The sequence below is a fragment of the Fukomys damarensis genome, unplaced genomic scaffold (assembly GCF_012274545.1).
Source record: "Fukomys damarensis isolate Sample0158 unplaced genomic scaffold, DMR_v1.0_HiC HiC_scaffold_18, whole genome shotgun sequence".
Lineage (NCBI taxonomy): Eukaryota > Metazoa > Chordata > Mammalia > Rodentia > Bathyergidae > Fukomys > Fukomys damarensis.
In genome coordinates, this window is record NW_022900930.1 from 12,040,372 (window position 1) to 12,066,752 (window position 26,381).

Below are 26,381 nucleotides of genomic sequence, written 5' to 3' on the forward strand. Positions count from 1 at the left end.
ATTTTTTTTTTTTTTTTTTTTTTTTTTTTTTTTTTTGGTTTCCTGATTCATTTCTAATTTAATCTCGCTGTTCTAGATTTTAATCGCCCTGTAAGACAGTAGACTGCCAAAAGCATAACTTAGAAGGCAGATAGACCTGAAAACTCGAGTTTCTCCTTTACTGGCTTCTTGTGGTTGGATGAGTTTTTCTGCATCTTTGAGCCTCAGCTTCTTTGCTAATCTCATTTACATAATAACAGCAATGACAATGGTAAATGAAACATACAAAGAGCTTTTTTGCGGGTGGTACTGGGAACTGCACCCAGGACTTTCTCACTGAGCCACTCTCACACAATCCCCATTTTTACTTTTTATTTTGACACGTTATGATTAAGATGCTAACTTGCAATCCTCCCACCTCAGCCTCTGCAAATTTCATAAAACAGTGCCTGGTGCTGAATTGTTGGTCATGAAAAGGTAATCAGCTCAATGTGATGCCAAGATTTCAGTGTTCTCTGGGGACGATGCTGTTCTTGGTTCTTTCCCTTTTCAGGTAACATTCAGAGGCAGACTGCTGCACCTCAGTGCTGCCTGTTCCTCTCCTGCTTTCATTTTTGTGAAGAATATAATTTCCACTTTGGGTCTTGTGACCGTGACCATAGCAGTAGACTGACTGGAGCTTTAAAACACTTGAGGGTTTGGTGGACAGTGTCCTGTCAATTCAGCACAAAAGTACTGGAGAACCCGCCTTGGAATAGATATTCATGTCCCTTAGTCTTAAAAGTCTATCTTATTGTTAACAGACGGCTGTGGCAGCACAAACATCAGCACTGTCTGCTGGGTGAGATGGCAAAATGTTCTGTACATCTTGTCTCGCAGGCAATGTTCCATGGATTCAAATGCAAATGAGTATTGGGCCAGCCTGTACTTATTTGCATTTGCTCTCAGTGAACCTAGTTGTTCCCCCTCAAATTCATATTATGTGCATTTCTAATACTAAAATGATTCTGCCCAAGCAATTTCTTTCCTTTTCCACTCTCTCCATATTAATCTGCTTCTGCAAATCCTCTCTTTCCCAAGCCCCCCTTTTTACGATATTGTTTAGTTTTGCCCTTGCTGCCCAAGTCCTCCCTCGCGGTGATCCCTCCAGCTGATCTGCTCCGGCTTCTTTCTGTAGCCAGCCCACTAAGTGCTTCTCCTTTTCCTGGGAGCTTTTGCAGCTGTTATCATGCTTTGTTCCCTGGCCCCGCCCTCTTGTCCTGGATCCCCTGAAAACACACAGGAGGTAGCCAAGTGTGGACATCCGTAGAAGACCAGGAAAGCTGGATGTTCTCTGAATCAGATGTCAGAACTTTAGGGGCTCAAGCTTTTAGTAAAGCAAACTTCATTAAAGTCTAACTTGTACATTTGACCCTTGAGCAACATGGGTTTGAACTGTGCAGGTCCACGTATATGTGGATTACGTTTTTAAAGAATTGTAACAACTGAAGAGACTTGCAGATGAACCATGCTGCCTACAAATATGAACTTTTAAAGAAAAATATATGTCACGAATGAATAAAATATATGTAGATAATTGTTCTAGTCAATCATTTGCAACCATAAAATGTATACAACTATTTCATAAAAAGTTAAAATTTGTCAAAAATTATGCATATAAAAAGTTATGGATTCTATATGGTACTGTGTGCAGTCAAGAGAGATGTACATAAATAAAAAAGTTGTATTAAATTGTAGCTATAAAAAATTAACTGTAGTTCATGACATGTGTTCTAGTCAGCTTTTTATTACTATGACAAAATACTCAAGCTAATCAACCTAACAGGAGGAAAGGTTTATTTTGACTTACAGTGTCAGAGGTGTTCAGTCCACAGTTGCTTGACCCTGTTGCTTTGGTCCTGGAGGGGCACAGTACATCATAGCAGGAGGAAGTAGCAGAGGTCTGTGTACCTCATTGCAGCTAGGAAGGAAAGAGAAAAATAGGAAGGGACCAAGGTCCCTAGTAACCCCTTCAGTGGTACACCCCAAATGACCTAATATCCTTCCGTGAGATTCCATGTTTTAAAAGTTCCAAGACATCCCAGTAGTACCTGTTACAGTTTGTATCTACATGATCCCCATGATTTCTTGCAGTCAGGGGCAGGGATTTTTGGAAGTGATGGATTATAAAGCTGCTGTGCTCATTGGGATTAGTCCACTGATGAATACATAGCTAAATGTGCTGTTAGGGACTGACGCCTGGTGAGAAGAGGTAGGTCACGAGGGCACATGGCCTGGAAGGGTGTATCTCCTTCCCTCTCCACTCTGCTTCCTGAGTACCATCGGGTGAGCAGCTTTCCTTTGTCAGACCCTTCCACCATGTCATTTTTGCCTGGACCCAGCTAATTGTGCAAGGACTGGAACTTCTAAAACAATCCAAAATGAACTTCTGCTGTAAGTTCTGAGAGTCAGGTATTTTGTCCCAGCAAGGAGAAACCTAAGAGCACCAAAGGCTGAGAAACAAGCCTTCAATACATGGGTCTTGGGGCATATTTCATTTCCAAAGTGTAATAGTGGCCTACTGTAATAATTTTATAGCCACTTCTTGTTGCTGTTGCAGTGAGCTCAAGCCTATCAAATACCTACTGAAAAGGCCCTGTGACACTGATCATCTCTACATGGCAGTTTCTCTTCTCAGTAAGTTGTACATAGCAGTAAAAAGTGGTTCTCGCATTTCTTCTTACTTTTATAATATGTATAACATAAAACATGGATTAATCACCTGTTTATATAACCTGTAAAATTTCTGGTCAACAGCAAGCCAGTCATTAAGTTTTGGAGGAGTCAAAAGTTACATGTGAATTTCTGCCTAGAGGACTGAGTTTTTAACCTCTAAGATTCAGCTGTATTGGAGAGAGTGCATAAAACACACTCAGAGCTCAATGAATTTTCACAACAGGAGCACACATAACTAGACCAAGAAATAGAACAGGAGAATATTACTACAATCCCAGAGCCTCCTCCCCATGTCCCCTTCTAGTCATTATTTCTCTCCTAAGGAGACCCACTATTCTGATTTCTAGACTGTAATTTTGTTCAATACTGAATTTGACATTAATAGAATAATACACTATATGGTTCACTGTTTGACTTCCATTATCTGTGTTTCTGTTCAGTTTCATCTCTGTGAACTATTGTGTTGTATGGATATAATCAGAGTTTGTGTATTCATTCTGCAATAAATAGATTTTGAGATGGGTTTATGCTGGGCCTAGAAATATAACCTAGTACATGTCTTTTGGTGAGTATAAGGACACATTTCTTTTGGACATATGCTTACAATTGTTGTACCTGCCTCATAAAGTAGAACTCATGGCTTTTGATGAGGCCCTTTTGATGATCAAGGGTATTTAGATGGAGTCTGAGGAACTCTCATAATTGAGTAACTTGTGGGACTATAGTTAAATTTTATATTATGGACTAAATTGTGCTCCCCTGAAATTTACAATTTAAAGCTCTAACACCAATATTGCTATTTTTGAGATATTTAGAAACTATATTTCAGGAGGTAAGTAAGATTAAATTAAGTCATATGTGGGTCCTAATCTGATATTGACCTTATAAAAAGAGAAAAGGAGAGAAAATCCCCTCTGCATATGGCCTCAAGAAAGGCCATGTGAGCACACAGCAAGAAGCTATCCTTTTGCAAGGCAGGAAGAGAACCTTCCCCAGAAATCCCCCCAGCTGGAGCTTGATCTAGGACTTTTAGTCCTCGCAGCTGGGAGAAAATAAATTTCTGTTGTTTCAGCCACCAGGCCTGTGAAGTTCTATTATGGTATCCTGAGAAAACTGAAACACTTTGTTCTGTTTTTTAAAATTGTGGTAAAATACAAATAACATAAAATTTACTACCTAACCCATTTTCGGTATGCATTCATGATGTTGCACAATCTATCCACCACCATCCGTTTCCATAACTCCTTTTATCTTGATAAATAGACTCTGTACCCACTAATCAATAACTCCCTACTCTCTTCTCCAAATTACCTGGAAATCATTATTCTATTTTCTATCTCTATGACTTTGACTGCTCTACTTCATTTGTTCTTTGCTGAATGACTCATTTCATTTTTAGCACAATGTCCTCAAGGTTTATCCATGGCATTTATTACATCAGAATTTCCATTTTAAAGTGGAACAAAACAGTGGATTCTATAAGCTACAACAGCTGTGACTGACTCCAGTCCAAGCATCTACCATATCCCCTGGAGAGGGTGGTTGGCTAAATACCATGTTAGGAAGGGGTCAACTGAACCTGAGACTCGGAGCAGCTGTGTGTTGGCTTCATCTCAGGGCTCCCAGTGAGTGGGTGAGGGACAACTGTGGGAGACATTCAGGATCAGGGAGTGAGGGCCTGGCAAGAGACACCAGAGTATTGTAGGCTGAACAACTCAAGCTCCAACCCCACAACCAGAGGCCATGAACTGTGCAGTTGAAAGCACGGAATATTCACTCCATCCTATTCCTTCTGCAGGCTAGGATTATCCAGCACCCACTCTAATCCTCTTGCAGGCTTGTTTGGATCATCCAGCATGGATCTGGGCTCTACTTGCCTCCTTTGTCTACCAGTGATAGGGAAGACAAGCCCTGAACTGAACACTACTAGAAAACTGTAGATTCCAAAAGATAACCACAGGCTTCAAATCACAGAGAAATTTCTCTCTTTGCTTTTCTCCTTTTTTTTCCTTGACTATTAGTTTTTGTTTTTTTATGTGTGAACATTGTTTTAGGTTTTTTTTTTTTCTTTTCTTTTTTTCTTCCTCCTTTTCCTCCTCCCCCTCCCCCCCCTCCTCCACCTTCTCCTTCTTCACCTCCTGTCTTCTACCGTTTCCCAAAACTTGGGTAGTCTTTCTTTGTCCTTCAGCTTTGCTTCTAATCTCATTCTCTTCTTTTATGTCTCTATTTTTTCCTCTTATCCCTTTCAAATTCTCTCTTGTGGGTAAAATTGCTCTATTGAGGGGATATTTATGCTATATAATTTTTAATTTGTTTTAGATTTTGTTATATAACTATAATCTTATAATTTATGGTTAAAGAAGACAAAGTAACAGTTCCCACACTTTGTCATCTTCTAGATTGTGCTTGATGCTGTTGTTATTACTGATCACACTACTTTAGCCAAGGTGACATGTTGTGATCAGTTGCTCTTCCTTGTATGCCAATATTGAAATTGTCTGGGGGTCATAAAATACTGTAGTCCAATACCAAAGAATTGAGCTAGGCTAAACAGGTATTTTTATGACCCCTAGGCAATTTCAATAGGTTATAATAAATTGAAGAGGCAGGATCTTAAAACATATTCAAAAGGCAAATGCAGCTACACCTAGAAGATATCTCTGAAAATTATTCATTTCCTAAGTCTCAATACTAGTAATAAAGCTACATATTACACACAATTTACAAGCAATAACACAGAAAACAAATTTAAAACAATAGAAAATGAGAAGGCACAGAAACAAGATGTAACCCCAGACTTCCAGCTCACCCAAGGTAAATCCAGAGTGCCGTGAGGTGGAAGAAATGAAAAGTCCCCAGCTGAATTTTCTGAAATGGTATTAGTGCAAGTAACAAAGCAGATGAATGAGTCTCTAAAAAAACTGGAAATGATTATACAGATAAATAAAGTGATGATGACTATAATGAAGGACATGGTTAGTGAATCTAGAGTACAGAAAGATTTTTTTTAAAAGAGGAGCTTAGAAAAGTGATGGAAACCCTGAATGCCCAAAATAAGAAAGAATTGGATTCTATGAAAGAGATTCAAACAGATATCAAGGAGATTAAAAAATTCTAGTGAAAGTATACATAACAGAATCAACCAATGTGAGGATATAATATTTAGAAGACAGGCTTGCAGTTACTGATAATCAGATAAAAGATTTCTTAAAAAGAGGCAATACTTCAAACAAGTATCACTCTGATACCAAAACCAAAGAAGGACGCAAACAAAAGAGAACTACATGTCATTCTTCTTATTCAACATAGATGCAAATATCTCCAATAAGATAATGGCAAATAGGATGCCAGCATTATGCTGCCAGAACTATCTCATTATCACGCAGATGCCAGTGCTGCTGGAGCACACTGCAGCATACTCATGGGCCACAGTATTGAATCCACAATACCGTGGTGCTGTGGGGGCCATAAAGGCCATGGTTGTGAGCTCCAGAAGATAGAGCAATACTGAACAACAGAGAGAGGGCCTCTCTGAGGCTTCTCAATGAAAACTGAAGCCCACTGGGAAAGTGAAGAAAATATCTGCAATATATAAATAAAATATCACACTGGACCACCATGATTGGTAAGTTGGTGGGATTAGCACCTGCCATAGAAACCCAGACTTACTTTGGGGGAAGGACAGCTGGAACCTGCAGTAGAACCTTGCAGAGTTCAATCCTGCAAAAGGTCAGGGCCCTCAATTTGGGCCTTACAGCTAGAAATCAGCCTGAATCTTAATGCACTTCAGCTGGCTTGCTGAGACTAGTTGACTAAGATCTGCACTGCACACTGCTGCCTACATTGTCTACCAGGACAGAAGAGACATTCCCTGAGGGAGGCCATTTTAAAATATATATATATATTTTTTTCTTTTCTTTTCTCTCTCTCTCTTCTTGTTCTGCATTTCTCTCCTTCTTTGTTCCTGTTCCTGTCCTATTTCAGATTTTTTTTCTCTCTTTCCTTCTCAACTGTCAGTATTCTTATAGGAAGGAGAATACAGTTTCTAGCTTCCCTATTGCTGTTAGTTTGTTTTGTTCTTGTCTTTGTTCCTTCACTCTGTATTTTCCTCTTGTCTTCAACAGTTTCCCAAAATTTGTGTGATCTTCTTGTGTCCTCTAGCCTCAGTTCTAACCTTTTCCTCTTCTATCTCTCTATTCCTCCCTCCCCAACTCCTTCTAAATCTTTATCTGAAAAGGTAAATTTGCTATATTGAAGGGTATATTTACTACAAACATATTTTGGGCTGGTCATCAATTTTGATCTAACTTGTAGTTAAAGGTAACAGATTAACTGCTATCACAAATTATCATTTTCTAAGTTGTGTTTGATGCTATTGTTGATGCTGATTGTATCAGTTGGGCTAAGGTGTCATGATTGATCTAATCAGTTGTCCTCCCTGGTATACTGAAAATGAGATTGCCTAAGAGTCATTAGGAACTCAAAGCCTAAAGACTAGCTATACCTGGAAGACACTTCTGAGATGAAATCATTTCATAAGGGTTCTAACTACAAACAATAAAGACATGCATGATAAGCAATATTGAAGTATCAGCCCAGGAATTAAACAAAAGAAAAATTATCAACTACAAAAAATAGAAATGAGAAGACACCTAAACAAGGAGCAAACACAGCCTTACAGCTCACCAAAGGCAAATTCTTTGGAAAATAAGGTGGAAAAATCTGATAATCAACCAGAACCCCTGGACACCCTAAACTGATAGCACAGGAAATAATAAAACAGATGAATGAGGCTATAGAAAAATTCAAAACAGAAATAATTTCCCAGATATCTAAAAAGATGGTGAGAAGAATGAAAGACATTAGAAACTCTAGAACAGAAACAGATGAGCTCAGGACCATGATGGAAGCCATGAATGCCCAGCAGAGAGGAAAGAAATGGAAACCATGAAGGCCCAACATAAGAAAGAAATGGAATCCATGAAACAGATTCAAACAGATATCCGGGCGATTAAAAACTCCACTGAAAGTATTCAGGACAGATTAAGCCAATGTGATGATAGAATACCAGATATAGAAGACAGGATTGTGGTTAGTGACCACAAAAAGTGAGATTTCTTAAAAATAGCAAGGGACCATGAAAAATCAATTCTTCACTGCTAGATGATGCAAAGAAAAATAACATAGGACTGATAGGAGTCCACACAAAAGCAGGAGAAGGTATAAATGAAATAAAAAACTGTTTGAAAAAATAATGGCGGAAAACTCCCCAGAGGAAAAGAATTTGATAAGTGAGGCATGTAAGATTCCAACTAGCCATGATAAAAAAAATACACACACACACACACACACGCCCCTAGACATATAATGGTCAAGATCCCAGAAACCCAACAGAACAAAACACTACGAGCAGTTAAAGAAATAAATCACATATAAAGAAAAGCCCATCAGAAGCACAGTGGATTTTTTGACACAAAACCTCCAGTGAAAGAGAGCCTAGGTAAGGTTTTTCAAGCTCTAAAAGAAAACAATTTCCAACATAGACTGATGTATCCTGAAAAATTATTTTTCAAAAGCAATGGGGAAATTAGATACTTCCACAACAAAGAACACCTAAGAAAATTCAGGAATACCAAACAAGCACTCCAAAGAATTCTAAACAATATCCTAGGAGAAGACAATAAGGGTCACAACTCCATGAGGCTCAACAGAAGCCATCAGGCAAGAAAAGAAATTAAAGGGAAAGAGGGAAAAATAGAAAATAAAAGAACCAACAACAGAAAAATATAATGAAAAGGATGATTCAATATGTATAAATCATAACCAGCAATGTTAATGGCCTCAATTCATCAATAAAAAGAAATAGGATGGCAGAATGAATTAAGAAGCAAAATCAAGCAACATGCTGTATACAAGAAATAAACCTAGTTCAAAAAGAAATTCAGACTGAAAGTAAAAGGAGGAAAACAGTTCTCCACTAGACAGGAGTCCAGAAAAAATCAGGGCTATCTGTCTTACTTACAGACAAAATAGATTTCAAACCAAAACTAATCAAGAGAGACAAAGAAGGTCACTAAATGCTTGTAAAGGGAACAATCCCAGAGGAAGAGATGACAATCATAAATATATATGCAACAAGTACAATGCCCCCAACTATACAAAACAAATATTAAAGGACATTAAAAACCATATAAGCACTAATACAGTTGTAGTGGGGGACCTCAATACTCCATTGGCACAAATAGACAGATCATTTAGACAAAAAATCAACAACAAAATATTAAAATTGAACCAAGCCTTTGAACAAGTGGACTTTTTTTTTTTTTTTTTTTTGTACCGGGGATTGAACTCTGGTCCTTGTGCTTGTAAGGCAGGCCACTGAACCGCTGAGCTAAATCTCCGGCCCTGCAAATGGATTTAATAGATGTCTACAGAATGTTCCATCCCACAAAATTAGAATATACATTCTTTTCGGCTGCACATGGGTCATTCTTCAAAGTAGAACACATGGTAGCTCCTAGAACATGCTCAAGTAAATGCAAAGGAATTAAATTTATCCCTGTATATTATCAGACCATAGTGCAATTAAATTGGAGATCAATAGCATAAGAAACCACAAGAACTTCAAAAACACACGGAAATTGAATAACACCCTGCTGAATAACAATTGGGTCACAGAGGAAATTAAAGAATTAGACAGTCAATACAACTAAATTTTAATACCAATGCAACATACAGGAATCAATGGGACACAAATGAAAGCAGTTCTGTGAGGGAAATTCATAGCAGTCAGTGCCCATACCAGGAAAACAGAGTGAGCTCAAATAAACAACCTAATGCTGAACCTCCAACTCCTAGAAGAAGAGCAAGACAAAATCAAAGCTCAGACAAGGAAGGAAATTATAAAGATCAGAGTAGAATTTGATGTAATGGAGACTAAGAGAACAATACAAAAAAATCAATGATCGAAAAGTAGGTTTTTCAAAAGAATAAATAAAATTGATAAACCCTTATCCAACCTTATCAAAAAAAGAAAAGAAATGGCTCAAATCCGTGCAATTAGGAATGAAAAAGATGAAGTCAGAATATACCCAGAAGAAATCCAGGGGACCACTAATACCTGTTTTGAGAACCTGTACTCTATTAAAATGGAAAACACAATAGAAATGGCCACATTCCTAGATACATATGAATTATTGAAGTTGAAAAAAAATACATAAACTTCTAAACACCCCAATTACAATAAGTGAAATTGAAAATGTAATTTAAAATTTATCAACAAAGAAAGCCTCAGGTCCTTATGGCTTCACTGCTGAATTCTACAAGACATTTAGAGAAGAACAAGTGCCACTACTCCTTAAATAAAGCAATGCCTCCAAATTCATTCCTGGAAGCAAATGTTATTTTCATTCCATAACCAGGAAAGACCCAACCAAAAAAAGAGAAATACAGGCCAATCTCCCTGATGAACATAGATGCAAAAATCCTCAAAAAGATACTGGCAAACAGAACACAGAGGGTCATCAAGAAGATCACACACCTTGACCTAATCAGATTTATTCCAGGGATACAAGGATGGTTCAGCATACATAAATCAATAAATATAATACATTATATTAACAGAGCCATGGACAAAAACTATGTAATAATCTCAATAGATGCAAAATAAGCATTCAACAAAATCCAACACCCATTCATGATTAAAACCCTACAGAAAGTAGAGGGTCTTTATCTCAACCTGATAAAGGCTGTTTATGAAAAGCCAATAGCCAACATTGTACTAAATGTTCAAAAACTGAAAACCTTCATGCTAAAATCAAGAACAAGACTAGAATGTCCACTATCCCCACCTTGTTCAATATAGTTCTGGTTACATTAGCCACAGAAATTAAAGAAGAGGAAGAAATAAAAGCAATAAAGATAAGAAAATAAGAAGTTAAACTGTCATTATTTACTGATGATATGATACTCTACATAGAACACTCAAGAAACTCCACCAAAAAACTTCCAGACTGAACTGACAGATTCAGTAGAGTAGTTGGATACAAGGTCAAAAATCAATAACCTTCTTGTACGCAAATAACAGACTCACTGAGAAAGAAATTAGGGAAACAATTCCTTTCACAATAGCATCCAAAAATTGAAATATCTAGGAGTCAGTCTAATGAAGGTATCAAAAGACCTCTACATAGAAAGCTTGACACTCTGAAAAGAGTTCAAAGAGTAAATAAGAAAATGGAAAGATATTCTTTGTTCCAAGGAAGAACCAATATGGTGAAAAGGGACATACTTCCAAAACTGTTATACATATTCAATGCAATCCTCATTGAAATCCCAACAGCATATTTCAGAGAGCCAGAGAAAACAATAAAAAAATCATTTGGAACCAGAAGAGACCTAGAGTAGCAAAAGCAATTCCAGGCCACAAAGACATGACAGGGATATCACAGTCCCCAACTTGAAACTACACTACAAAGCCACTATGATAATAAAGCATGGTACTGACAAAGAAACAGAGTGGAGAATCAGTGCAATCGATTAGAAGATACAGAAACAACTCCAGACATACTCAGCTACCTCATCTTTGACAAAGGAGTCAAACGTTCTCCCTGGAGGAAAGAGCCTGTTTAATAAATGGTGTTGGAAAAACTGGATTTCAATCTGCCAAAGATTAAACTAGTCCCGTCTATCTCACCATGCAAAATCCAAGTGGATTAAAGCTCTAAATATTAAAACACAAACACTAAACTTGCTGGAAGATAAGTTACGTAGAACTTTTAAAGACATAATAGGCATAAGAAAAGACTTTATAAACAAAAGCTCAGTAGTGTGGGAACTAGCACAAAGAATCAACAACTGGGATCTCATCTTATTAAAAAGGTGCTCTGTAAGACAAACCACCAACAGAGCTAAGAGACAATCTACAATGTGGGAAAATATTTTATCAGCTGCTCCTCAGATAAAGGAGTACTATCTAGAATATATAAAGTACTCAAAAAATAAGACACCCCAAATATAAAGACCCAATTAAAAACTGGGCATTTGAAATGAACAGACATTTCTCAGACAAAGAAGTAAAAAAAGTAAGTAAATATATGAAAAAATGTTCAACATCACTGGACATTGGAGAGATGCAGATGAAAGCAACCCTGACATTCCACTCACCCCAGAAAGAATGGCTGCTATCAAGAAATCACCCAATCACAAGTTCTGGTGGGATTGTGGGGAGAAAGGAACCCTTATCCATTTTTGGTGGAAGGGCAGACAGGTGAAACTACTGTGCAAATCAATATGGAGAATCCTGAAAAAACTAGGATTAACGATTCCATTTGACCGAACTATTCCTCTGCTAGATATCTTTCCAAAATATTTAAAAGAATCATACCACACTGATGTATTTGCACCCATGTTTATAGCGGCACAGTTTGTAATAGCTAAAGCTTGGAAATGACCCAAATTCCCATCATTTGGAGACTGGATAAAGAAGATGTGTGTGTGCATGTGTGTGTGTGTGTGTGTGTGTAATAAAATGGAGTACTACTCAACCATAAAGAATGAGAAGCTAGAGATATTTATAGCTAAATGGGTGAACATTGAGGTCATACTCTTAAATGAAATAAGTGGGACACACATGTATAATACTGAATAGTTTCCCTGGTTGGAGAAACTGAAAGTGTAAAGAAGGATCAAATTGAGTCACTGATAATGTGAAATAGGAAGAAAATGTCTAATGGAGTAGGGAAAGTGGGAAGGGTAGGCGAAAGGAAAAAAGAGAAAGGAAAAAACATGAGAAAAGGAAAAATGGAAATAAAGTCTTTGTAAATAAAGAGGGATAGAAGGGTCAAAGGGAAGGCAGGTAATGGGGAAAAGATAAGAACTAAGATATATCATGTAAAGTTACAAGTTCCCAATGATGAGTGTATCACGTACCTAAAATGTACCAATAAACTTAATGAAAAAAATAATGGCAAACAGAATGCAGCAAATTATCAAGAAAATTATACACCGTAACCAAGTAGGATTCATCACATGCTTTCAAGCTGGTTCAAGACATGGAAATCAATAAATGTAATATACCACATTAATAGAACCAAGGACAAAAACACACGATTATCTCAAAAGATGCAGAAAAAGCATTTCACAAAGTCCAACACCCACTTATGATAAAAACTTATAGAAAACAGGGAAAGAAGGCCTTTATATCAATCTGATAAAAGCCATCTGTGACAAACCAACAGCCAACATCATACTAAATGCTCAAAAGCATAAAGCTTTCATTGTAAAATCAAGAACAAGACAAAAATGCCCACTATTACCACAAATAATAGGAATTAGGATAGGAAAGAAAGAAGCAAAATTATCACTTGTGGATGACATGATACTCTATATAGAAGACCTCAAAATTCCCCCCAAAGAATCCTTGCATTTATAACCAGTACCATAGCAAGATACAAAAGTCAACACTCAAAAATTCAATAGCATTCCTGTAAATAAATAAATTCACTGAGAAAGAAATTAGGCAAACAACATCTTTTACAATATAATAAAGAAAAATGAAATACTTAGATATCAGTCTAATAAAGGAAGTAAAAGACCTTTACATTGAAAATTATGTTACTCTGAAAAAAGGAGATTGAAGAGGATATTAGAAAATGGAAAGATATCCCCTGTTATTCAATAGGCAGAACCAATATACTGAAAATGGCCATACTCCCAAAACTTTTATACATATTTAATGCAATCCCAATCAAACTAGCAACACCAAACCTCACAGAATTAGAGAAAACAATCCTAAAGTTAATGCGGCGGAACCAGAAGATACCCAGAATAGCAAAAGCAATTATGGGCAACAAACGCAAGGCAGAGGGCATCATAATCCCTGATTTGAAGTGGTACTATAAAGCTACTGTGATAAAAACAGAATGATAATAGACAAAACAAACAAAAAACAAACAAACAAACCAACCTGAGATCAGTGGAACAGAGAAGATGCAGAAATAACTCCAAAGACACTCAGTTAACTCAATCTTTGACAAAGGAGCCAAACACCTTCACTGGAAAGTTAGCCTCTTAAATAAATGGTCCTGGATAAACTGGCTTTCCACATGCTGAAGATTAAACCTATTCCAAAATTTCTCAGCATGCACTAAACTAAAATCAAAATGTATCAAAGATCTAAATATTAAAATAGAAACACTTAATCGGCTGGAAGATAGAATAGGTAAAATTCTTGAAGATGTAGGTATTGGTAAAGACTAAGAACAAAAGCCCTACTGCATGGGAAATATTATGGAGAATCCCCACCTGGGATCACATTATATTAAAAAGCATTTTCACAGTAAAAGAAACTCAAAGGAGTTAAGAGATAACCCACAGAGTAGTAAAAAATCATTACTAGCTATTCCTCAGACAAAGCACTAATATCTAGAATATATACAGAATTCAAAAAAAATCAGAGCCCCCAAATCTAAAATGAACATTTGAAGTGAATAGACACTTTTCAGACAAAGTACAAATGGTAAATAAACATATGAAAAAATGTTCAACATCAATGGCCATTTGAGAGATGCAAATTTAAAAAATACTGCGATTTCATCTCACTCCATAAAAAATTGTATTATTAAGAAATCAACCAATAAAAAATGTTGGTTGGGCTGTGGGAAAAAGAAACCCTTCTCCACTGTTTGTAGATTCAACCAATATGGGAATTAGTATGACTACTCAGAAAATGAAACCTAGAGGTTCCACTTGACCAAGCTATTTCTTTCCTTGATATCTTCCTGAAAGATAGAAAAGAATCATATAACAGCCATATATGCACACTCATATTTATAGGAGCCCAATCTGTAATAACTAAATCTTGAAAACATACCAGATGCCTATCAATGGATGAATGGATAAAGAAAATGTAGTTTTTATATACAATGGAATACAACTCTGCCACAAAGAAAGATAAAAATGTGAGACATTTTTAGGTAAATGGATGTACCTTGAAAACACAATTTTAAGTGAAATAAATTGCACACATAAGTTTAAATATCATACTGTTTCTCTTGAGTGAAAAACTTAAAGGGTAAATAAGGACCAAAATAGATGATAGATATTGGGAAGTAGAAAGAAATGTTCAAATAGAAAGGGGAACAAGGGAGAGGTGAGGGGAGAGGCAAGGAAGGGAAAAGGAAAAAATGAGATGAAAAAAATGGAAATAAAGCTTTTGCAAATAGGAAAGGGAAGAAGGGTTGAAGGACAGGGAGGGTAATGGGAGGGGAAAAGAAGACTCAAGATGTATTATGTAAGGGCATAAATTCTCTATGATAAATGTGATCATTATTTATATCGACAGTATACCAACATATTAATTAAAAGAAGAATTTCCATTTTAAGGCTACATAAATCACATATATATAATTTTTATTTATCCATTCATCTATTAATGGATAGTTGGTTTGCTTTCATATTTGAGCCACAGTAAATAATGCTGCTATGAACATAGATATATAAATATCTCTTTGAGACTTTGTTTTCAATTCTTGGAGTTTTAGATGCAGAAGTAATATTGTTGCATCACACAATGATTTTATTTTTAATTTTGGGAGACCTGTCATGCAGTTTCCCACAGTGGCAGTTATCTCCTTAGCTTGTCACCAGTAGTGCATGAGGCTTCCTATTTCTCCACATCCTGGCCAACACCCACTCTTTTCTGGAGTTTTGATAGTACCCATTCCAAATGGGTGTGAAGTAGTATCTTATTGGAGTTTTGACTTGTTTCCCATAGTGGTTATCGATAGAAAAGTGTCACTTTAACTACGTTAGTAATTGTTATTTGTGGAGCATACTTGATTTGTTTGGAAAAAATTACCAGAGGCCTCCTTGGTCACACAGATGTGAAGCCATCTTACCTGTATCCTCTGTAAGGGATCCTGACATCATCCTCTTGGTTTCAATGCAAATACTTCCCATGAGATGTGGGTTTTTTGTTTTTTTTTTTTTTTTGCACTCTTAGCAGGTCTGAGTTTTTCCAGGCTTGGGTGATGCTTGTCTGTTTTTCTTTAAATCTAAATTAGACATGGAACATAAAATATATTAGAGTTTGTGTATCCATTTTGTTAAAAGTTTTGTTCAGAGTTGTCTGCATGGTATTGCAAAAGAACAAGAGGAACTCAAGACCTGCTACTTTTCCTGCTGCCCTGTCTCTTCCTTTTGGATCTCTCTTGCACTCTGAATAGTATGTGGGTTCTGCCAAAGGAGAGTTCTCACTGTTTGTACTATGGAGCAGTCACACAACCCAGTCTAACTGGTAAGATTCCTCTGCAACTCTGAGTGGGCCAGGTGCACACTCTAGGCTAATAAGAACCCTTTGTTGTTGTTGTACGCACCGAGAGAAAGCCCAACTGAGGGCTTCTTAGGCTTGAAGCTGCCCACAGCCATCTTGCCATCAGAATGGAAGTCTTTCAGACAATAAAGCCAAACAGGGTGAGTCTGGAAAGAAACAAAATTCCTCTGACTCTGTTGTTTGACGTGCAGAACCCAGCGATGCTTGTAGTGAATCCCTTGGACTTTCATTCATGTGAATCAATGGTTTCCCCCTTTAGAAAAGAGCTGGTTGTGTTTCTGTCACTGCCAAGAGAAAGGACGCCTTTCATTCTCTGCCCTCTAGAATAATCAATGTCAGTCAACATGAGGGGTTATGTTGCTTCTTTCCTTAAAGCATTCTTAAAGAAGAGAGTCCTTGCTGTTTTACCTGTTTATACAGAGAAGATTCTCCGTATGTAGATCTCTTTAAATCCCTCCTGGAGCAACTGGGCTAAGCTTCCTTTGTTTTTTTTTTTTTTTCTGTAAATGTGCAAAATAGCTGGTAGCCATCCTCCACAGAGTAATCCCTATATACTTTGTGGGAGACGATTGTAGCCCATTACCCCAAAGCCAATTTCCTCTGGGCTAAAAATTCTGGTACCTTAAGTCTTTCTCAAAGATTTTCTTTCAGCAGATTTTCGTCTGAATTGTAGGCCTTTTTTGAACCAGCTCATTTGGTATAGAAAAGTGGAGGAAAGCTCGAGACTGGAAGGACTTTGTGGGGAAAATTTACTCCAAATATAAAAAATTGTATGGCTTACATCTCTAGACTAAATGTCATTTAAATAAATAAAGCAAAAATTAAAAAAATAAAAAGCTGTTATCCCAGCTTCTTGATAGGCTGAGGCAGGATTGCAAGTTTGAGGTCAGCCTGGGCAACTTAGTAAGACATTGTCCCCAAATCAAATTTAAAAAGGGCTTGGGATGTAGCTCAGTGGTAGAGCACATGCATTCCATGTGCAAAGTGCTGGGCTTAATCCACAGTATGAAATCATTCAGGCAGAAAAATATAAACATGTTGTGTTAGTTACTTTTCTTGTTGCTGAGATAAAATCCAACACCCAAAGGTAAAGGAGGAAGGGTTTATTTGGCTCACAGTTCATAGAGGTTTCAGTCCAAAAATCAGCTGGCTCCAAAGCAGGGTGGCCTGGCACACCGGCATTGTGGTAGAGAAACAGTTCATGGCAGGCAGAAGGCAACAAGGCAAACAAGGGGCCTTAGCAGCTTGTTTCTGCCCATTTTATATCTTATGTAGGCTACTGAGATTAGGGCGGTGCCAAGCTAATCAGTGGACTGATTTAGTCATCACCCACCTTTAACCCCAGCACCCTTGATCCTAGAGCACCATGCATCAATCACACACTCTAGATCCAGCCACCTCTGAACAAGCCTGGCCTATGACCACGTGAGGCTTTGGGGGGACTTTTAGACACAAACCTTAACGTATGTATATCTATAAATGCCTTTTTGGTTCAGTTTGAAATAGTTTCATAGCAGGTAGCGATTTTCGGGGATACTGTTAGTGGTTTGTTTTGCTCTCCCATGTTGTTGGCAATGAAAATGACCTAGGTGCAGGGAGTTGTCGATGTACACAACGTGGTGGCTTTGTTGTTTTCTGGGATTCTTCACTGGCTGAGTCTTCTTGCTCCCAGGTAGAGCCTTAGGTGCTCCTAAATTCTGAAAAAAAAAAAAAAAAATCATTTAGAGAATCAGGCCAAGAGGGCTAGAATTTCTGGGAGCATGTCTCATCCTAGGAAGCCTTAATTAAAGAAGGAGGCTATTGATTTTCTTAAAGAAAGGCCTCTGTTAAAGATCTATTTTTGACCTTAATGAATATACTATTACTTAAAAAGCTGTTCGGATAAGACACAAGGCCTTACGATGAGATTGTCTTCTTCTATGTTTAACCTAGGCACAGGATACAAAATGCCTTAAATAGAAATCTTAAGTTTAAAGAGGATTTCTCTCTGGTAAAATAATGTTCAGAATAATTAACTTTCAGTTTGCTTTAAGTATTTTTAAACATATCTGGATTTTCACACACCATGATTAACACTATGCTCCAGGGAACTCTAGGGATGGGCAGGGGTAGGAAGGCTAGTTCTTGAGCTGTTATTTTTGATATCCAATAACATCTTGAGTGCACTATTTAACAAAAATTTAGCCCTCTTCTTTTCTCCATTTCCTCTCATTGAACTTCTAAATATAATTCCAATCACTGGGTTGAGAAATTTAATCAATGAAATTACCACTGGCAGCTTAAAGAAGAGTATTCCTGGTTAGCTAAAATATTCTGAAGCAAATTGAACATTTTAGAAAAGTGGCTCCCACCACTTTCTGTACATTTACATTCCCCGGAGAGCTCCAAAAAAAAAAAATCCTATATCCTGATCCCACTCCCAGAGGTTCTATTTTAATACGGAGTGTGAGGAAGGACAGCAGCGATTAGTATTTTTTTAAAGATCATCACAATTTTAACCTTCAGTCAAGGCTAAGTTTCACTGACTTAGTGGTGGAAAAAAATCAGTCCACCACCTCATAAGCAATCTATCAGGAAGCAGTACAGCTTCATGGGAAGAGTAGGAGATTCAGCATTGAGGATTTTAATATGGATCTGGTCTGCCTGCTGTTTGGACTTGATCAGTGTACTTGGTCTCTTTGTGCACTGCTCCCTCATTGGAAAAACTGAAGTTCCTATGCCTACTATACAGGGTTAATTTGAGGAAAAGAAGCACCTTGAATATGGAAGAGATTCTACAGCCAGAACTAGTATTAATGTAGCATTAATTCTGTCTGAAAAGCCTTTTTTCTCTTCTTCCTCTTATTTGCTTCATTGAGTCCAAATACACACTGTTCCCAGGGATCTGGAACTCCCTGGGTACAGCCTACATCTCAGGGTTTAGGAGACCAGGCACCTGTTAGTCACTGAACATGAGAAGTACTGTGCCAGAGCAAAACGAGTTTGAACAGCTGAGTCCAGCATCTTCACAGACTGTGTTACTGACTCCGTTACCATGGGAAAGTTCTTAACAAGCTCTGGGGCCCTCTAATTCTTAATTGGTAAAATTAGAGCAGATTGAAATGAACTCCCAACCCCTTCTAATAACATGAGTCTCTGAGCTTTGAAGAGCTGCTATTGCCTATATCCAACAAGCCTTCAAATAATTTTACTTATCATCAAGAGAAGGTAGTGCCTGAGCAGCTTCTGCAGTGAAGAGTTCCCATTAAGAGAGTAGATATTTTTCTTCTGGAAATCTGGTTCTTTCACAGTTCATAGTGAAATCCATACTGACTTCCTTCCATACTGACTTTTGCATGAGTGCATGAGTCTTTCTGTCAGTCTTGACGGATAGAAAGGTCTTGGGGTCGAACTGAGGGTCAAAGTAAACCACATCACAGTCTCCAGGGAGACTTAGCTATGTAATTGCTAGGAAAGACTGCTTGATAGAATCCACAGAATATATAGAATAAAATTTCCCATGAAAGATTTAGAGTGCAATCACCTAATCTCATTTCTGACTAGACATTGTAAGGTGCTTTCGCTCAGTTATTTTCAAGCTGTGGTGTGCTAGATCACCTGCAGAGCTCGTTAATTGTTGGATCTGTGGACTGCATCCTGGATTTCTGACTGAGTTTGTCTGGGATGAAGACTTCGCTGCCCCAACACTTTTTAAAGTGGCACAAGTGCTACTGGTGATTCTGGTGCCAGGAGTGCACTTTTAGAATCACTGCTCTTGATCTTATTTCACAAACTTTTGTGTTGTTAAGAATCACTTGGAATACTTATTTAAAATACTGGCTCCTGGAAGGGGGAATGGGGGAAAAATAAGAACCAAGACTGATGGAGTAAAGGTACAAATTTCCAACAATCAATGCCACTATATCATATACATTAAATGTACCAATAGCATTAATTAAAAAAATAAATATAATACCTGTTCCAGGTCTCTGCAATGGAATGTCTGATTTAGTAAATTTACAGTGAGGGCCAACCTGTTCTTTTCATGAATACCATGCAAGCAACCCTGACTCAGTCAATAACCTGTTAACTGCTTCATAATTACTTGGGGCAGCTTTTTAAAAATACTGAATTCTGAGACCACTCCCAAAGATTCTGATTATGAAGGATGGGGCTGGGCAATCTAAAGTTTTAAAACTTCACAGATGATCCTGACATGTAGCTGAGCTGTCCTGCATGTAGGTCAGGGCCCTAGGCAAGGCATCGCTCCAGGGTTAGGGGCAGAAGTGGTCCCAGAACCCACGTAGCTGGATTCCTGTGCGTGGTCCACATTGCTATGTTCCTTCTTGGCTGGTCAGTCAGAGGCAATGGCCATTTCTCCTGTCATTGACTTTCAAATTGAAAAAGCCCAAGGAATTGAATGTGGTGCTGAGTTCCAGCACCATTCCTCTGACTCCAACTGGGTGTCTTACAACTCAGTTCAATTCTGATACTAACCACCAAGGGTTGGTATCAGATCCCACAAGTGGAAGGGCAAAATCTCCAACAAGACTGCCTTTACCTCTGATGCTAGTTGCAAGTGAGGTCCTCAGGGAACCCATACCTGTCTGATCTGACTATAAATTGGAGTTTCCCACAACCCCATCATGTATGATCATTTGCTAAAGTGACTCACAGAACATGGAGAAGCACTTCACTTCCTGTTACTATTTTCTTATAAGGGATACAAGGGAACAGTCAGATGAAGAGATGCATAGAACAAGGTCTGGAAGGTCCTCACCAGGGCAGGAGCTCTGGTGTCTGTGGAGTTGGGGGGCACCACTCTCCCTCTTGGCAAACCCATATACTCATCAACCAGGAACATCCCCGACCCTCAGTGTCTAGAGTTTTTGTGTGGCGCTGCATTCTGCAGGTGAGTTATTTAAATAATTGGCCATATAATTGGACTTTATCTCCAGGGTTCGTCCCCTCATTGGACACTGGGAAGTAAGGCTGAATATTCCAAGCCCCTGATTATATGCTGGGTCTTCCTAGGATGGCTAGGCCCTGTCTTGAGTCTATACAAATCATCCTGTCACTAGATGGAGTCTGATGAGGCCCCCTCAAGAGGAAATGGACCTCAACTTGCTCCCCCCGTGGAGTAGGAAGTAGGTTCTTGACTCATATTACAGGTGAAGAATTTCAGGATGTGTCAGTGTGATGCATAATTAGGTTTACTAGGCAGGTTTGGCTAGTAATGGTGAACAAGAAGACTTTAGCTAGAATAACTACTGCAAAGGTTTAGGCTGGTCCACTCACACAGGAATGAGGCCGCCTTTCAAGGATGAGCTGAGATGAGCCCTAGCCCAGTCCATCACTGTCTCAGTCCCAGTTTTGTCACTGCAGAGTAAACCCTCTGCTTGAGGAGTGATTCAGCTCCTCAAGGAGATGACTGCTCTTCTCTGCAAGGGAGCAGCCTTGACTAATTGCTGCCTCTTGAGGGAAGGTGACCTCATCATGGTGTGGGCTGCAAGGCTCTGCCTTTCCTGGAATCTATGTGACCACAGGGTTGGAGACTTCACTGCTCCAAGGAGTCTGGAACTGGGTGATGTAAAAAGTGGCAACGGAGCCTCCTTGTAAACCCTCAAAGTTGCTCTAGTTATTCTTATCTTGGTCTCCTCAATCTTAGAGGGATGAAACAGGCTAGGTAAATTTAGGATAATAAAACTTTCTTTTTGAGTTTTCCTAAATGATTGGTGTATCTACATGCAGAACTGAGCAGAAGACTTACCCAGAGTTTTTAGGTAATAAGGGAGACAAAAGTTGAGTTTCCTTTTCTTATTTCTACCTATCTTTATCTTCTGTCTTGGTGCAACCTCATTAGCATAAACTCAGAGGTAGTCCGAAGGGCCTCGCTCTGAACAGCAGCAGAAGGCACTCCTGTCACTCAGGAAATTTCACACTTCTCAAACCCTGTGCCAGGAACTGGGGATGAAAATTCAGAGGTAGTCCGAAGGGCCTCGCTGTGAACAGCAGCAGAAGGCACTCCTGTCACTCAGGAAATTTCACACTTCTCAAACCCTGTGCCAGGAACTGGGGACGAAAACCAGATATAGTTTCTGTGATATCACATGCACCTACATCCCCCCAAGGTAGGATCTTTCAAAAACCACAATTCCTTATATTCTTGTCATTTTGTCCCTCACAACTGTAGACAGTAGATTAAAATGCAGAATGAACAATTACTCAGCTCTTGTAAAAATGTTCATCTTGCCTTCATAGAAACAGCTCCAGGTCTCCATTCTGCTTCACTTCCGCCCCTCGCCGAGCAATTTCACGTCTGTGGACGAGTACAGGAGACTCGGCTTCCTGCCAGTCAGATCTCAGCTGCAGCTTGTTTATGTCAAGCACCATGATTCAGAGAATCACACATCTTGGTTAATAACACCTAACTTTTGCCTGCCACATTACAATTCTCCAAATACTTTCACAGTTTCACTTTGGACCCCAGAATAGACAATCCTATGAGGTAAGCAGGAAAATGTAATACTAACTCCTCAATTTTTAATTCAATAAACACTGAGTGCTTCCTGTGGTAAACTCAGCACAATTCTAACTATGCAGAGACAGGGAGGAAAGCAATTTGTTCTCTGTTTTCATTGGACTGGGACCCCATTGCTCTGATAAATGGAGTATCATGGTGGAAGCCACACAGGTCTTCTGAGTCTTTTTTGTGCTTTTCCTGCTGCAGGGTACAAGGAGTAGGAACCTTCTTTAGAAGAGTCTCAGAGCCAGGTTACCAAAACACAAAAGGACCTTCCGAGAACACCGTGAGTGCTTCTCTGGGAAGCACAGGCCCTAGGAAGTCTTCCCCTTGTATTAGCCTCCTGTGACTGCTGTAAACAATTACTATAAACCCGATGCTTTAAAACATCAGAAATGTGTTCTCTCACAGCTCTGGAGGCCAGAAACCAGCAATAAGTATCACTGAGCTAAAATCAAGGTTTCCACAAGACTCTGCTTTTTCCAGAGGATCCAGGGAAGAATTTATATTATACATTTTCCAGCTTGTGATGGCTGCAGCATTCTTTGGTTTGTTTCTGTATCACACCAGTCCTGAAGGCCAACATCTTAGAATCCTCTCTCCCCCTCTCCTTTTCCCTCTCCCGCTCTGTAAAATATTCCTAAAGGACACTTAGAATAGCATTTGGGGCCCACTTCATGACTCAAGACACTTTTGTCATTTCAAGATCCTTACATCTGCAAAGACCCTTTTTCCGAGTACGATAACATGTATGTATTCTGGAGATCACTGTGGGCCATCTCTCAGCCTACTACAGGCCTGCAAATCAAAGTACACTTTGAAAAGAGGCCATAAATATTATCTTCTAATCTCCAAAGGACCTTTATTCAGAGGTCAGAACATTGGATTTGGAAGGGAATATAGAAAACCCAGTCCAACAGAGGGAAGCCCAGAGAAGAAAGCCTTTCCTAGGATACTAGTACAGAGTTCATAGCTATGGAAAGATCTGGCATCCTGCCTAGTTTTCCAGTCTAGCACTTTCCTTTGCAAAGGAATTTTCTTCGGAGATAAGAAATGGGCACTTTTGGCATATGCAGGTCTCCCTGGACTCTTCACCCCACTTTGGCTCTTTCTCCAAAGGTCTGTTTGACCTGTGACCTCGTGTAACATGACATAAGGAGGTTGCAGCCTGGTCTGGGGGCTGCAGGAGGGCAAGGAGAAGTTGCTCTTTATCTGACACTAAGAAGGATATTTGCTGTGGGCCCAGCCATACAGCTGGCAGCCACTCCTTTCCCTTCTCCTTCTAAGTGGAACTGCAACAGAACTCCCCAGGGGAGCTGGTTCTCAGTCTCCTAGAGCATCCAACACTGCCAAGGCCACTATGAGAGAGGCCAGAGCAAAGGCACTTGATTCGCACAAGCAAAGCTTCCTGCAAGTAGGGCTCTGTGAATGCAGAAACAGAGGAGCCTTTGAAGTGGAAATTCAGAACTGCTGACAGGTCTTGGTTCTGTGAAAAGATTTCCACCCAGCCACTGGAAGTTACAAGTCACACGGCATAAAAGCCAAATGCTAGCAGGACAAACACAGCTGAAAGAAAACACACACGGTCTTCCCCAAACCAGTTCCTCCTACCCAGGTGTCTGCCAGCCTCACCTTTCTCTGACAGTCAGGCTGGAACCTGTCAGTGGTCTCAAATTTCTCATTGCTCCCGATAGCCAGCCAGACAGCAAATCTCAGATTCTCCCCTTTCATCTTCACTAACCTATCCCTGGCCCTTTTTACTTCTCCCCTCTTTCTTTTAATTACAAAAATAGCACATGCTCAGAAGGGGCCAGGAGCTAAGAAATGCAGGGAATGCGGCTCTAGAAGCTGGAGAAGACAAGGACATAAATGTTCCCTTAGAAATACCTTGACTTTGGCCCAGTGGAACTCATTTTGGATTTCTGATCTGAATTATAAGTGAATAAACGTATATTATTTGAAGCTCACAAGATTGTGGCAGTTTGTTACAATAGCCACAGGAAACTATATAGGTTGTTGCCAAATCTTGAAAACAGCTCTTGATTCTAGTCTCCTCTGGCTTTTGTTTGTCATCCATGACCCCTCCTCTACAATAGGGCAGTCAATGACTTCCCACTTCTTGAAAGTAAAATTAAAAATTAAAAATTTTTATTTATTTGTTTCTGAGACAGGGTCTCCCTATGTAGTTCAGGCTGACCTTGAACTCAATATGTAGCCTAGGCAGGCCTTGAATTCATGGCAATCTTTCTGCGTCAGCCTCCCGAGTGCTGGAATCACAGGCATGCACCACTATGTCAAGCCAAAACTCAAAGACCATGCATGCTCTAGTCCTAACCCATTTTCCTAAACTTATGAGCTGTCTATGGTCACCCCTACTCTCCACACGTCTTCCAACATTTGCGATACATGACAATGCTCTCCTTGTCCACCTGTTCAAGTGGTACTTCAAGCTCCAGCTCAGATGGGACCCTCATTTTCTGCAGCCCATCCCCAACAAGATATCATTTGCCTTCTTCAAACATGCATGAAACTTTGTGACAAGTGTCCATTTTACCTTTTGTCATGGCTTGGATCTTAAATTTCCCTCAAAGCTCAAGTGTTGAAAGCATGGTCTCCACTTGATGGTGCTGTTGGGAGGTAGTGGAAATGCTTGGAATTAAGGGATGGTTGGAAGAAGTAGACTGAAGAGTATATTGTGCTCCAGCCTTTGGCTCTCTCTTTTCTCCCTCTGTTTCCTGGCCACCATGATGTGAGCAGCTTTGTTTCACTACAAGCTCCCTGCTATGATGTCCTGCCTTGTCAGAGGCACAAAACTATGGGGCCAAGAAAACATAAATTGAAACTTCTGAAACTGTGAGCCAAAATAAACCTTTCCTCTGCTAAGGTGTTTCTTTCAGGTATTTTGTCACAGCAACGGAAAGCTGGTTTATACACTCTGTTTGAGTTGTATATTTTAAAAGTTCCTCACACGTAATTTGGTGAATTATTTGTTCATTGAATAATTAGTTGAACTGAAATATAAACTGTGTTATGGAAAAAGACCTACTTCCTGCTGGTGTTATACTTCAACATTCAATATGAGATGGAAACATCAATGACCTTAAAAATAAAAAATGTCTCAGGAAAGGAGACAGAGTAAACCAAACTGTATAGTTTTTCAAATCTCATTCCTAATTCACTGAGATGTGCTTTTAGAGAGGCAAGAGCATGGTGGTGACTCAAGATAAGAAGACTGATATCCTCAGACTATCAGCCAACACAAGACTCAGTAGTGATTTCTCACTGTGATTCCATTGTCAAAAGTGTTAACACTGACTCAGCCTCCATTTATAGGAGGGCAAATCTAGAACAAAATGGGTTTGTTTCAAGATTCTTCCATATGCATTTTCTAGCCTTGATAAATGTGATCACTGTTTCCTACAGTGAACAGAGAATAACCTGGATCACACCTCCAAGAAATTCTGAGGAACAGGTCAAGGAAGAGGGTTCTCTGTTTTATTTTATTTATTTGCTGTGTTGTGGACTAAACCCAAGGCCTCATGCATGTTGGGCAAGTGTTCTATGAGTTGCACCATCAGCTCTATAATCTGTATTTTAATCAGTGCAAATTACTTAAGGGCCATGAGTTCTGTGAGGTTTTTGTCCCTGTGAAAGAATAACAGAAGGAAAAACCTTAGAGGAGGAAGAGCTTTATTTTGGCTCAGAGTTTCAGTCCATGGTCAGTGTTGGCTGGTGGCAAAGCTGAAATATCAGACCTGAAGGGTGTTGTGGAGAAAAGCTGCTCACTTCATAGCAGCTGAGAACCAGAGAGAGGCAAAGAGCTTGTGAAGGGAGCAAAGAAAAGATTATATA

The 26,381-nt window shown here is 39.1% G+C and overlaps 1 long non-coding RNA gene across 1 annotated transcript in view; it reads left to right on the forward strand.

The window, feature by feature from the left end:
• The window catches only part of LOC117286737, a 42,703-nt gene that overhangs the window by 2,288 nt on the left and 14,034 nt on the right, over positions 1-26,381 (forward strand). Inside the window, exon 2 of the long non-coding RNA XR_004517856.1 lies at positions 2,579-2,655. This is a non-coding gene — a long non-coding RNA (uncharacterized LOC117286737). The remainder of the gene's footprint in view (positions 1-2,578; positions 2,656-26,381) is intronic.